This window comes from Diabrotica virgifera, chromosome 5 (assembly GCF_917563875.1).
Source record: "Diabrotica virgifera virgifera chromosome 5, PGI_DIABVI_V3a".
Lineage (NCBI taxonomy): Eukaryota > Metazoa > Arthropoda > Insecta > Coleoptera > Chrysomelidae > Diabrotica > Diabrotica virgifera.
Genome location: NC_065447.1, coordinates 28,769,156 through 28,785,029, shown reverse-complemented (window position 1 = coordinate 28,785,029; position 15,874 = coordinate 28,769,156).

Sequence of the window (15,874 nt, the reverse complement as noted above, 5' to 3'; positions counted from 1 at the left end):
TGTATTCCATGATTAAATATTACACATTTGTCTATAAGGTGTTCAAAATTTATAGTTTCATTAGTGGGGTATTCATTGTGTCATATGATGCGTATTTTAAATGGAACACCATGTATATTCATAAATAATTATACTTAACAAATTTACCTCTTTCGAATGGTATATGGATGTCCTATACCTAGGTCTCATAGTTTTTGCGTAATTTACAATTATTTAAATTCTTACTCTGTAAATCGATTTTAAAACAAAAGATGAAGTTAATTAATGTCATTGTATGACATTGTCATTTTATGACAATACGGTCTGGTAATTATCTTATAATTAATGCATTCCATGGTTGATTATTACACATTTATTTACAGGGTGTTCAAAATTTACAGTTTCATTATTAGATTATTCAATGTAGCATAATATGATGGGTATTTTATTAGAACACCATGTATATTAATCAAAGATTGTACTAAACACAGGTTCCTGGGTTAGGAAGTGCAGCATTTACAATATTTTTAATATAACCTTAATTAAAAAAATTCATCTTGGTCAATTCAGGTGGCCAAATATATGGACCTAATCTATCTATCCATTTATTTCTAAATTTTATGTTGAGGTTGTTCTTAACATCACGTCAAAAATAAGCAGGAGCTCCGTTCAATTGGAGCCACATGTTTGTTCGCACGCTAAGTGGAAGGTTTTAAGAAGGATTCAAAAAACTTGTTTTAAGGAATTTAAAAAAGTTGCTCCATTCAGATTTTCGTCAAAAAAATATGGGTCGATAACGTACTGGCTCAGAATACTGCCTCAAACATTAACACTTCATCGGTGTTGGCGATCAACAGTAAAATGTTTGTTTACTGTATCATAATAAAATGAAAGCTATGTCTATTAACTAGACGATTATTATTAAAAGTAGGTAGATTGGTCTGTACACAATACATTCTTAAAAAAAAATCAGGATCTCCAAATTCTAAAGTCTATAAACGAAAAGTTAAACGTTCCTGTTCTGTCTAATGCTGGTGTAGTTGAGTTTTACACGGATGATAGTAATTTTTCTTATGTATTCTACATACACTTGTTAGACTGATCTCCAATTGCCTTGACATTTTTCACGTAGGTACTAGTATTTGGGTTTTCCGTAACAGAAAGCAGGACATCAAGTTCGTTGACGTCATCAAAAATAAATGGTTTACTTTTATTTAACTTTTCCTACCTATGCAACATTACCAGCAGCACGGAATCTATCGGGAAATTTCTCAAAAACGTCCTTTTTTGGGTGGCCTCTATCAGGATACTTTTAAGAGTAAACTTTAGAAGCTAAGAGAAAATTTTAAAAATATTCCCCAATGCAAAGTAGCATGTCTACTCTTTCATAGATAGTGTGATTATTCATTTTTAGGAACAATTAAATTTGAATGTAATTGGTTCTTCCAAAGCCATTTTTAAGTAAAAAAAAATTGAATATCATACACGGATGTTTATAGTTTTGATAATTACCAGACCGTACTGTCAAACTGACAATGTCATACAATGACATTAATCTTTTGTTTTAAAATCGATCTACAGATTAAGGGCCGGTTGTTCGAACGCTAATCAACGTTGATCACTATCAAATATTTAATTACTGTCACAACTGTCAATGTCAACTTTGGTTGGGTTGCTGGAAACATAGTTAATTATAATTATGAGATTAGTTAGTCAATTAACATAACAATTATTAACATAATTGATTAACTAATTTCATAATTGTCATTAATAATTATGTTTTCGGCAACCCAACCAAAGTTGACATTGACAGTTGTCACACTAATTAAGTATTTGATAGTGATCAATGTTGATTAGCGTTCGAACAACCGGCCCTAAGAATTTAAATAATTGTAAATTACGCAAAAACTATGACACCTAGGTATAGGACATTCATATACCATTCGAAAGAGGTAAATTTGGTTAGTATAATTATTTATTAATATACATGGTGTTCCATTTAAAATACGCATCATATGGCACATTGAATACTCCAATAATAAAACGGTAAATTTTGAACACCCTGTAGACAAATGTATAATAATTAACCATGGAATACATTCAACCAATATCCAACTATTTAGATGTAAAAGTAATGTTTTTATAATTTCTTAAATAACTTGAGAATAAGGCTTCTTTTAAAACTTTACATTTTAAGAAAAGTCAACATAACTCAGAACACTCTGTACATAGCTATATGGAGCCTTATGAAACTATACTTTATTTTTTGCGGACAATTAAAAAATGCAATAAAATACAGGGTGTTCCATAAGAAAAAATATAACTTTGATACGCGGCCATTTATTGGGACACCCTGTATATTTCAAAATAATTTTAAAATGTAGCTTTTATCAACTTACAAACTATTCAATTTAAATTTTTTTCAAATCTTTTACCGTTTAGTTGTAATCTTCCGTCCCGTTAGTGGTGACTCACCCTGTATATATTAAATAACCAAAATTATTGGGTCGACAGCTGAATAGAAGACCAGGTGTACTCTTTTCTACTGAATCCGATATTTCGTTAGTAGTTACTAACATTATCAGGGACGCTAAAATGATATTAAAGACACAATGGTGAAATTATGTATTAAAAACAACTTACTAGGGTGAGATTGTCGTCATATAGATGTTACATCTTAAAGTAGTAGCACGACCAATTTCACTTTGTATTTGAGATTTGGATGCGCACTGTTGTTGAGGTTCGGTTTTTCCAAATTTTCTTTTATTTTGGTATCGTGCAGGTATTTTACTTGGCGACACGTTACCAAAGTAAAATTCAAAAAATTTGGAAAAACCAAATGTCAACACCAGTGCGCATCCATAATGTCAAATACAAAGTGCAAATTCACTGCAATGTTGTGCTGTAAACACTTAAAGTTAGTTTACTTAGTAAATACTTAGTAAAAGTAATTTAAAATTTTTTAAAAATTTATGTTTTACATAGTTAAAATATTTTATTAAATTAAAAAAATCTTTTAATTAAATGTGAAAATAACAGCAAATTGCAATTTTTAAAATATTAAAATAGTTTTTTAAAATCTTACATCATCATCATTCTCTTTGCCTTATCCCTATGCGGGGTCGGCTTCCCTAATTGCCTTTCTCCACGCAATTCTATCTTGGGTCATATCAATGTTAATTTCCTTTACCAACATGTCCTGCCTTATCGTCTCCCCCAGGTCTTCTTTGGTCTTCCTCTCCTACTCCTTCCAGGAATCTGCACTTCAGCTACTCTTCGTATTGGATGATTAACGTCTCGACGTTGAACATGACCAAACCATCTTAACCTATGCTCTCTCATTTTGGCATCAATTGGTGCCACACCTAGACTTCCCCTAATATACTCATTTCTAATTTTATCCTTCTTTGTCACTCCACTCATCCACCTAAGCATTCTCATTTCCGCCACATGCATTCGTTGTTCCTCTTTCTTTTTCACTGCCCAACATTCAGTTCCGTACATCATAGCCGGTCTTATGGCTGTTTTATAGAATTTTCCCTTCAGCTTCATTGGAGTTTTTCTGTCACACAACACACCACTCGCTTCTTTCCACTTCATCCATCCAGCCCTAATTCTACTGCATGCATCTACATCTATTTCCCCATTACTCTGTAATACCCATCCTAGGTACTTAAAACTATTGCTTTTCACAATCATTTCACCATCCAAAGATACCATTTTATTTGTAGTAACTTCATCTTTAAATAAACATTCCAAATACTCTGTTTTTGTCCTACTAAGTTTTAAACCTTTTTCCTCCAGAGCTTGTCTCCACTGTTCCAGTTTTTGTTCCAAGTCTCTTTCACTATTTCCTACTAACACGACATCATCAGCATACATTAAGCACCATGGAATGTTACCCTGTAGTTTCGCTGTTATCTGGTCCAAAACTAATGAGAATAAATACGGACTAAGCACAGAGCCTTGGTGCAATCCTACTTTCACATGAAATTTATCAGTCTCTCCCACACCTGTCCTAACACTAGTCGTTACTCCCTCATACATATCCTTCACAATCTTTACATATTCACCAGGGACTCCTTTCTTATTGAGTGCCCACCACAGAATCTCTCGAGGAACTCTATCATATGCTTTCTCAAGATCAATGAATACCATATGAGCGTTTGTTTCTTTACTCCTGTATTTTTCCATCAACTGCCTTATAATGAAAATTGCATCTGTTGTTGATCTACCCTGCATAAAGCCAAATTGATTCTCGGATATTTCGGTCTCTTCACGTATCCGTCTATCAATTACTCTTTCCCATATTTTCATGGTGTGGCTAAGCAGTTTTATAGCCCTGTAGTTTGTACATTGTTGTATATCTCCCTTGTTTTTGTAAACAGGTACCAGTATACTGCTTCTCCATTCGTCTGGCATTTGTCCAACTTCCATAATTCTATTAAATAGACCTGCTAGCCACCTTGTTCCTGTCTCTCCCAATGCTCTCCATACTTCCCCAGGAATATCATCTGGTCCTACCGCTTTTCCTTTCTTTATTTTTTGAAGCGCTTGAGCCACGTCCTCGTTGGTTATTTTGGTGACCATTGCTGCTACTGTCTCCGTTGACTCTACAGGCTGTCTGTCAAGTCATTCTTCATTTAATAAGCTGTCAAAGTACTTTCTCCATCTCTTTTTGACATCCCTTTCGCGAACTAGTATTTTATTATGTCAAATTAAAATGTCAAAATGATTTATTTCGAATGTCACTTATAAATTTTTAAATTGTAAAAATTATAGTAAAAATGGATAAAACACCTTCAAAAAGTCATGATAATTATCATAGAAAACGAAGTCCGCCCGAAGAATCCCATCAGAAATTTTTCGGAATCCTTTCTTGAATTTTATGAGAGTTTCGAAGGTCCCATAAACAAAATTTAACAGTAAATGAATTAGTGAGAAGAGGAGCCCAAATTTGAAGACAGATGAGCGAAAATATTTGATTCCTTTTTGTAAACGTTAAGCTAAATTAATGTAGTTTAATATAATCAAAATTTAACCCTCACGCACAAGTTGTAGTCCTTGTGACAAACAACTTCAGTGAGAAACTGGGTTTATTTATAATGTTATTATTTGCTACAAATAAACTCTATTATTATTATTATATTATTATTATTTTCATCTCGGATACATCTAATCTGATTAAAATCTTTTGCTTTCTTTGCTCTCTGTTTGGCTATTTTATATATCTTCGTTTCGCCTTCCCTGGTATCAAGTTGATCGTATAGGTTTGAATACGCTTCTGCCTTGGCTTTTGCTACTGCTACTTTTGCTTCCTTTTTCGCCATCATATAGTTTTGAAGATCTGTGTCGGATCTGGTTTCTTGCCACTTTTTATATAATTTTCTCTTCTCTTTTATTTTTCCTTGTACTTCGTTTGACCACCACCAAGTCTCTTTATCCTCAAACTTTTTTCCTGACGTTTTCCCAAGTATTTCAATAGCAGTCTCTCTAATACTACTGGCCATTTTTCTCCAAATTGTATTAGGGCTTCCTTTCATGTTCCAAATTTTTAAAATCTTACATATGGATCTAAAATTTATTCTGAATATTTTTTCAATACCTTACCGTCTAATCTAACAAAAAATTTGTGTTGTGTTTGGACCCCCTCAAGCACATTTCCTGGCTACGTGCCTGACTACAATATCAACAAACTAAGAATTAACTGCAGTGTATGCAAGAAATAAAAATGTTCATAGAAAAACTGAAAACTTACAAAGCAGCCGGCGCTGACAATATTTCACCAGAGTTGTTAAAAGCCTTGCTTACGGAGAACAGCATAGCTAATAGTCCAGAGTAATAAGGATTTTCTCGGGACACTCAAAGATCCAGGTAGCTGACCACTTTTTGAAGTTATACTTCTTTAGGCGCGATTGAGAGTAAAATTTCATAATTCTGCGCGCATGCGCACACAGACAGTATGGTATAAACGTTATACGGGATCTGATTGGGTGTTAAAATCATCTGTCAATAATTGTTCAATATGGAGATTTTGGATAAACAAATTAATGTTGTGTATATTAGTTTTTATTGTTGTGATGGCAGAGAAAAATGCAAGTTTATAATATTGTAGTGACTTTTTAAATAGTTTTTAAAAGCGACAGGTACTTAATAATTGTAAATGTTTCAGTATCCTAATAAAAAATTTCATAGGTAGGACCTATCTATTTGGAAAATTTAAAAATAACCTACTAAAATAGTATGTATTGCTTTGATTTACATAATTTGATTACCATCAAAATTTCTATCAATATTCACCTAATATATTGTTTTCTAACTCGTATGTTTTGTTGTATTCTAATATTTCTTTCAATTCTAAATAATTTCAATTCAAAATCAAAATAATTTGGTTAAATTCAGAACCGTTAAAAGTTTAATCCGTTTAGTTAGTTGATCTTCGCACATGATGACACATGGTCTCCATGGGTAAAAGTTTAAGGTGAATGAATTTCAATACTAACTGCGCTGATAAGCGGGTTCGAACCCCAATGGAAACTTTTATTTTATTTATACATTCTATGATTATAAGTTTATTATATAATTTTTTTTTTCAGAAAATACGTATTTAGTTAAAAATTTTTCCTACATTGTTCAGAAATCATTTGTTACATTTTTCAATGTGTTTGTTTGTGTGTTATATTCTTTTATTATATTAATTTTTGGCACCTTCACTTACCACGACTAGTCACCAATTGAACTACGTTTTTAAAAATTCGTGTAAAATACCAGCTTTTCTAATATTATGTAAAATGATTTTTTCTACGGACAATATTTTTAAAGTCATTCTAAATGTTTATAAACTACAAAATTTCACAAAGGACCCCGCACAAACCTTATGGAAAATAGGTCCCAGTGGATTTCATTCATACTTTGGGAAAATACTCTTTGAAGCATCCTGATAAAAAGTTCTCATGGGCACAACTCAATCGTATGAAGGATTTTTAAGATATAGAGGCCCAAACTCGGAAAATTATATGATTTACGGGGTATTCCAATTCCGTGAGTTACTGGTTATTTGGCAACATGTAGAAGTTTGGATCAAGGAAAAGTACTAGTAGTCTAGGATTTTTTCCTGGCTATCCAATGGCGACCTTTACTTTGACCTTGACCTTCAACGGACGTCATCTTCTAGAGTTTCGAGGGTTTTCGGCATTAAATTGATATAAACAGATTACTCATGGGTTTTTGGGATCGCAAAACAAGAATATGCCATCAGAATTGACCTCCGGATGACGTGGTGGCCAGGGCCACTGCAAGGGACGTCATCTTCTAGAGTTTGGATGGTTTTCGGCATTTAATTGATGCAAATGAATTACTGGAGGGTTTTTTGAGGTCGCTAAACACGAATATGTCACTCAAATTCGACTCACGGAGCACCTGGTTTCCAAGTTCAATGAAAGGGACTCCTGGAATTTCGAGAGTATTTGGTACTACATTGATGCAAACGGATTACTCACAGGTTTTTGGAGTTGCTGAACACGAATACCCCATCAGAACAGACATCGGAGTACCTGGTGCCAAAGGCACGTCATACTTTGGAGATTCAAGAGCTTTCGGTACTAAATTAATGTAAACTAATTACTCACAGGTTTTTGGGGCTGCTGAACGTGAATTCGATATTATATCCGATCCGCGGAGCACCTGGTGCCTAAGGCAGGTTCTCTTCTGGAGTTTCGACAGGTTTCGGCATTGAATTGATGCAGATGGTAAACACAAATACGCCATCAGAACAGACACCGGGGTACCTGGTGCCTAAGGCACGTCATCTGGGATTTTTCTGGGGCACGTTTTCATCAATTTAATGCTGAAAACCCTCGAAACTCCAGAAGATGACGTGCCATAGGTGCATGTTCGGTAGTATGCATGTATGTATGTTCGGCAACCCCAAAAACCTAAGAGTAATCCATTTGATTCCTCCGAAACTCCAGAAGATAACCTGTCTTAGGCACCAGGTGTTCATGTGTCTGTGCTGATCACGTATTCGTGTTCAGCAACCCCAAAAACCTATAACTAATCCGTTTGCATTAATGTAGTACCAACGACCCTCGAAACTCCAGGAGCACCTTTCACGGACCTTGGAAATCAGGTGCTCCGGGAGTCGGTTCGGGTGGCATATTTGTGTATAGCGACCTCAAAAAACGCTCCAGTAATTCATTTGCATCAATTAAATGCCGAAAACCATCGAAACTCTAGAAGATTACGTCCCTTGCAGTGGCCCTGGCCACGCCGTCATCCGGTCAATTCTGATGGTATATTCGTGTTTAGCGATGCCAAAAACCCATGAGTAATCTGTTTATATCAATTTAATGCCGAAAACCCTCGAAACTCTAGAAGATGACGTCCGTTGAAGGTCAAGGTCAAAGTAAAGGTCGCCATTGGATAGCCAGGAAAAAATTCTTGACTACTAGTACTTTTCCTTGATCCAAACTTCTACATGTTGCCAAATAACCAGTAACTCACGGAATTGGAATACCCCGTAAATCTTATAATTTTTCGAGTTTGGGCGTTTTTCGCGGTTTCGAGAGTATTTTCCCAAAGTATGAACGAAATCCACTGGGACCTATTTTCCATAAGGTTTGTGCGGGGTCCTTTGGCATTAGGATTTTTGACTATATTAGATAATTTTTTTATCTTTTTTTAGTACATTCTGATAGCATCAGTTTTCTACTTTCATTTGGCATATCCAGAACTGCCCTATCTTCATTATTTTCTGTCTTATGTTATTGCAAAATAAAGGTCTCTGGGATAAACAATTAGAATAACTCTTAAACTAATTAATGGATCGGTCTCAAATTGTTAGGGTTTGTTAAGTACCCCAATACCTAGTGTGACCAACTAGCCCGAAAAATCCAGGACATGGCCCGAATTACGAGGTCGTGTCCCGGCGTCCCGAACAAGGCTTCCGGGCCATCCGAATTTTCAACGTTTCGGTAAAATTTAATTTTGAAATTTGTAATACATCATTCTTCTAAGAATTCACATCAAATTGAATTGGTGGCGCGAAAAAAAGTCGACAATTTCTAGACTGTTACCACATACCACAAAACGCATGAATTTTACGCGTTTTGTTCCAAAACGCATGAATTTTACATCGTCGTATTATAGTTCTACGAAAACTCAAACTCTGGACTTTTTCCGGGTTTTGTACTTTAATTATCGTCTTCTGAAAAGACGATTTAACAACGTGAATATCAAATAATGATAATTATATTTTAACCTTACATGGAAATCCAACATTAGTTGATTTTCTAATTTTTCGTTTTTTGAGAACGATTTCCGGATTGGAAGTCGAAACGTCAAAAACTAACAAAAATGTAATTATCATTACAACCCATTCCATCAAAAAAATTTTTGTTAACATAAAAATGTTAAATAATCAATAAAATGATGATATTATTATTTAAAAAAAATGGCCCGATTTTCATTGAAAAGTCCCGGATTTTAGGTAGTTTTTTCAATCTTGTCCCGAATTCGACTAAATTGGAGTTGGTCACACTACCAATACCCAACTTTGGGTGAAACATTAAAGTTCTAAGGTAGAAAAAGTTAGTAGCAGTAAAGTTAGTTAGCAGTTTAGTAAAAGTTATTAACAAGTAACGATTTTCACTTGTTTTGTAGTTTGCGTAGCAACAAATTAACATTTTAACTTTCAAAAACCGACATTTTGAAGGTTTTTTAATGTTCTAAAAAATTAAATTTTGTAATTTAATGTCAACTATTTAGTTTTGAATGGGTGCAAAAAATCGCGATTTTTGCACTAAATTGTTAATAATTAAAAAACGGACGCGGACTCTAGGCAGGAAACAGGTAGGTTTTCATCCTATAGGTATACAATAACTAAAAAAGTAGTCAGCTACCTGGATCTTTGAGTGTCCCGAACATGGTCTATTTCTAGCTTATTACCCTGGGCTACTAATTCGAAGAGCTTATAAAGAGAAAAAGTTTCCAAAAAAATGGAAAATGGGATATAACGATAAAAAAAGGATTACAAAAGATATTAAGCTGGAGAGGAGTCGCACTTCGAATATCATAAATAAGTTAATATCAATAATTATAAAGAATCCATTGACAAACAGTGTGGAACCAATGTTAAGGAAGGAACACCAGCTTCAGACCAAATCGATCATGCATAGACCAAATTAACACAGATTGCCTAATCTTAAAATAACTAGGTACATCCTAGAAGACTATACACTTGGAAATCACCTGCAGATAGAGAAGATAGAATTGTTAGAAATCAAATTGACTTCATTTTTTTTTTCGATAACTTTAAGCCCGGCCGCACATCAAAGAAACATGAAACGTAAATTACGTTTCATGGAAATAAACCACTGCTAAACAAATATATATCCGGCCATTTATGAGACTCTCCGAAAATAAAAATGTGTCATGAGCATGAATCACACTCGTTTCATTAGTAGGCGGACTTTGAGATGTTTTTAGCAGTGTTTTCTTTTCATGAAACATGTTTTTCGTTTCATGTTTCATGTTTTTCGTTTCATGTTTCTTTGGTGTGCGGCTTGGCTAAGAAGTACCTACATAAAATACACGGAAACATCCCAATAAGAATGGCTCTCGGCCATATCTCAACAACCGTTTATAGCACAGCTTTGAAAAGCACAGAAAAATGACAAAAATGACAAAAGCCTATCTATCCAAAAGACCATATTATTCAATAGAAGAATTTCTTAATGAATAACTAAGAAAATTGGGTTCCATGCGCAGTAGCATAAACTTGTCAGTTCCTTATGTTGTACCTATTTTATTTTATTTGTTGTATGTTCAATTTGCAATTTATATACAGGGTGTCCAGAAACTTTACCGACAAACGAAGACAGGAGATTCTTCAGATAATTTTAAGATAATTTAACCCAATTCACTTAGTCCGAAAATGCTTCCTAAGAGAGCTAGAGCTCTTTGAAGATGGCGTCTTGTAATTAGTTTTTCTTAAATACCTCCAGAACGCTTCTATTTAGAAAAACAAAAATTGGTACGCGTATTTATTTTCAAGATATAAATCTAATCCATCCATTACAAATTTCTAGTGCCGATCATAGGCGTCCGTTTTGGGTAGGGCAACGGTTATTTTATCGCATAACTTTTTTCTCTTTAACTTTTATGCATTTCTGCCACTGGATTATTAAATTGTAAAGTATTCTAGTGCTAAAAGGTACTCTTGTTTTAAATCGGTAGGACACACCGTTTTCTAGAAAAATCGAATTGAAAATTTTTCGCTTTTGGAATTAAAAAAAAAATTCAAAAAAAAAAACTGTTTAGAAAGACGAAAACTGGTACATTTATTTATACTCCAGAGATAAATCGATTTCATTAATTGCGAATTTAGTACTGGTCATAGGCGTCCGTTTTGGGTAGGTCAACAGTTATTTTATAGCATAACTTTTTTGTCTTGAATTTTTAAGCGTTTTTGACACTAGATTATTAAATTATGAGGTATTTGAGTACTAAAAGTTACTCTTACTTTATGTTGGTAAAATACTTAGTTTTTTGTTGAAAAGTTCTTTCAATTTTTTTTTAAATTCCAAAAACGAAAAACTTTCAAATTGATTTTTCTAGAAAACGGGGTGTCCTACCGACTTAAAGCAAGAGTGCCTTTTAGTACTAGAATACCTCACAATTTAATAATCCGGTGTCAAAAATGCATAAAAGTTAAGGACAAAAAAGTTATGCGATAAAACACCCGTTGCTCTACCCAAAACGGACGCCTATGACCGGTACTAGAAATTTGCAATGGATGGAATCGATTCATCTCTGAAAAGTAAATATGCATACCAATTTTCGTTTTTCTAAATAAAAGCGTTCTGGAGGTATTTAAGAAAAACTAATTTCATGACGCCATCTTCAAAGAGCTCTAGCTCCCTTAATAAGCATTTTCGGACTAGGTGAATTGGGTTAAATTGTCTTAAAATTATCTGAGGAATCTCCTGTCTTCGTTGGTCGGTAGAGTTTCTGGACACCCTGTATATTTTGCAATAAATTGTTTTTGTCTTGGCTTTTATATCTTATACTGTACATTATTGACGATTTATCTAATTTTAGTAAATTGTAGTTGTTATTTGTTATTTATATTATGTTTTTCTTTTGACTGTATGTAAGCTTTGTCCATAAAATTGTAAAAATTTTCAGTGACAATAAAGCGTATTTCTATTCTATTCTATTCTAAAAAATATTTATAACAAAAGTGGCCTCGGGAAATGCCTGGAAATTATTTTCATAATTGTAAGTTCACCGCTAGAGGGCGTAATTGAATATCAAAAATTAAAAAATCAAAATTTTACAAAATTTGTCTAAGTCTAATGAAAGGACACTGTAAATCCGATCATCATATATTATTCTTCATAAAATTCTGCGCATATTTGATTTCACGTTTAAGTCTACCTTTGCAAATAAGAGGTGGGGGTGAGAACCTTGTTATAAAAAAATGGCTGTAAGCCCGGTTCTGCTAAATCGAATTTTGCAAACTTGATCTTGTTGAAAACAGCTCTTTTTCGACAATGCAAGAGTTATAATTTAAAATCAGCCTAATAAGTAATATGCCAGCTAGGAGGCGTTATTTAATTATTTTCAGAAATCTAATTTTCTTTGGAAAATATTAAATACAAGTATGCATTTTTAATCTTGTATTACAAAATTAGATCAAATTTTAAATTTTAAACCTAAACGTTACTGTCACCAGTAAACGAAGGTAGTGTGCTGTGGAAAAAATAAAGAAAATTTTTCCAGATCTCAACGTATATAATTAATTAAAACAACAATAAGACAAACAACACTATAAAATATAACAAAGAAATAAAAACAACTACTTAGTGTCTAACTCATCTAACAACTACTTAGTGACGAGTTAAATCTTCAAATTATTGCCCATCATTTTTAATTCAAGCATTTAATCTTTCAAGAGTAGATTGAACAGCAGTCTTAATTTCTGCTGTCGAAATGCTTTGAATGGGGTTTCGTATTCTCTGGATCATTTTTTCTCGAGTAGGCCTAGCTGCTAAAACAAGGTCTTTAATCCGTCCCATACCTAAATAAAAGTGAAATACCAAACTGTCCCCACACCAAACAGTTAAATATGGTGATAGTCACCCAACAAACATATAATAGCTGGTCAAGCTAAATACTGAGTACTGCAGCTGATTAGCAGTCGCATAAAAGTGACAAAGGCTGTTTAAGCTATTTTGCTGTTTAATATGTCGAACAAACACTGCTTCAGGTTATTTGTAAGCCCTTTTGCAGCCAATTGACTTAAGCTGAATATTAGACTGGAGAAGCGCTATTTAAGGCACTTTGTATTATAGTATTCAGCATTTCTTATTCAGCTGAATGCTAAGCTGAACTAGCGCTGCTGCAGAATTTTTGTCTACTTTTGATCAACAATGTAAAATAAACTGAACAAGAGGCTGGGGAAGCGCTATTTAGTCAGTTCATAATACATTATTCAACCTTCTCTATTCAGTTATATTCTGGGCTGAAATAGTGCTTGTCCAGAACTTTTGTAAGTACTTTTAATCAGCAACTTTATAAAAGCTGATATAAAGCTGAAAAGGAGCTTTAATTTAATTAAATCGTTCATATTCGTTGCAAAAGGTGTATACTTAAGTTCGATGAAAAATGGCTTCTCCAGCTGATGATTATTAAGTATTATACAATTGCTTATATTTGCTATATAATTTTAATTATTTAGATAAAATATATACACTGTGCTTTACTTAATATTTAAAAAATATGGATAAAAAATCAATTCAAAATTTAAAAAAAATAAAAAAATCTGGCCATTATTACCGAAAATTAAAGGTAAACCGTTCAAATTATGAAGAGTTTTTAAAAAATCTATATGCACCAAGTAGTGTTTCTTCTCATTCAAAAGCTAACGACACAGCATCAGGATCAGGTAATTTTGTTTTAATTTTGTGAGTATATTTTAAATAAAAAATAATTTGTTACATAGGTTCTAAAGAACAGGAGTGTATTTCTAGCACATCAAGTGATCTTGACGATAATCTAATGGAAACCAGTGAAACATCAGATGATGGTGACCAGTTTATTGATGAAGACATTTTTAAAACAGAAGATACTGAAACGCAATTATTGCCTTGTTCAAGTACCGAATTAGGAAATTGGGCAATCCGACATAATATTACACATGCAGCTCTAAAAGATCTCCTACAAATAATCAAGAGACAGTATGATTCTAGTTTATTTATCGATGCTAGAACATTATTAAAAACGCCACAAAATACGAAAAAAAGTTGTAAAGTTATACAGGGTGGAGAATATTGGCATCAAGGTCTTGACGTTTGTCTAACGAACACTTTTAAAAACTTGTCAAAAGACATGTTAATACAGCTCAATGTAAATATAGATGGGTTGCCAATATACAGGGTGTCCCGAAAAGATTAGTCATAAATTATACCACACATTCTGGGGCCAAAAATAGTTCGATTGAACCTAACTTACCTTAGTACAAATGTGTTCATAAAAAAAGTTACAGCCCTTTGAAGTTACAAAATGAAAATCTATTTTTTTCAATATGTATATCGAAAACTATTAGAGATTTTTTATCGAAAATGGACGTGTATCATTCTTATGACAGGAACATCTTAAAACAAAATTATAGTGAAATTTGTCCACCCCATAAAAATTTTATGGGGGTTTTGTTCCCTTTAACCCCCCCCCAAACTTTTGTGTACGTTTCAAATAATTCATTATTGTGGTACCATTAGTTAAACACAACATTTTTAAAACTTTTTTGCCTCTTGGTATTTTTTCGATAAGACAGTTTTTATCGAGATGCGGCTTGTTTTATAATATGTTTACATAAAAATTTTATGGGAGTTTTGTTCCTTTAAACCCCCCAAATGTTTGTGCACGTTACAATTAAGCTATTATTATGGTACCATTAGTTAAACACAGACCTTTTAAAACTTTTTTGCCTCTTAGTCTTTTTTTGATGTCACCTTTTATCGAGATGTGGCTTCTTTTTCAAAATATACCTAAAAATGTAAATTATAAATAAATTTTCAGATTATTAACAGGACTGTATAATCGTACTTAACCATATACAAATATGTGGTGGATTCGACAAATATTCAAAATATCTCAATAAACACTGGCTTATCGAAAAATGACTAAGAGGCAAAAAAGTTTTAAAAACATTGTGTTTAACTAATGGTGCCACAATAATAATTTAATTGGAACGTACACAAAAGTTTGGGGGGGTTTAAGGGAACAAAACTCCCATAAAATTTTAATGGGGTGCACAAATTTCACTTTAATTTTTTTTTAAGATGATGCTGCCATAATAATGCCACATGTTAATTTCCAATAAAAAATGTCTAATAGTTTTCGATATATGAAAAAAAATCGATTTTAATTTTGTAACTTCAAAGGGCTGTAACTTTTTTTGTGTGCACTATTGTATATAGGTAAGTGAGGTTAAATCAACCTATTTTTGAGCCTAGAATCTGTGGTATAATTTATGACCAATCTTTTCGGGACACCCTGTATAAAAGTTCCAAACGTCAGTTTTGGCCAATTTTATGTAGCATATATGAAATGCCTGATATAAAACCTATGATTGTTGGCATTTTCCATGGAAATAACAAGCCTCTAGATATAAATGAATTTTTGGAGCCTTTTGTTGAGGATGTTAAGCGGCTGCAATCAAATGGACTCTGTGTTAATGGGCATATGATTCACATAAAAATTAGATGCTTTATCTGCAATTCACCTGCACGGGCATTTATTAAAGGTATCTGTTTTTTTAATTATTGCTTAAATTGACTAGTTTATTTTACAGGTGTAGTCAATTTCAATGGGATTAATGGATGCCTTAAAT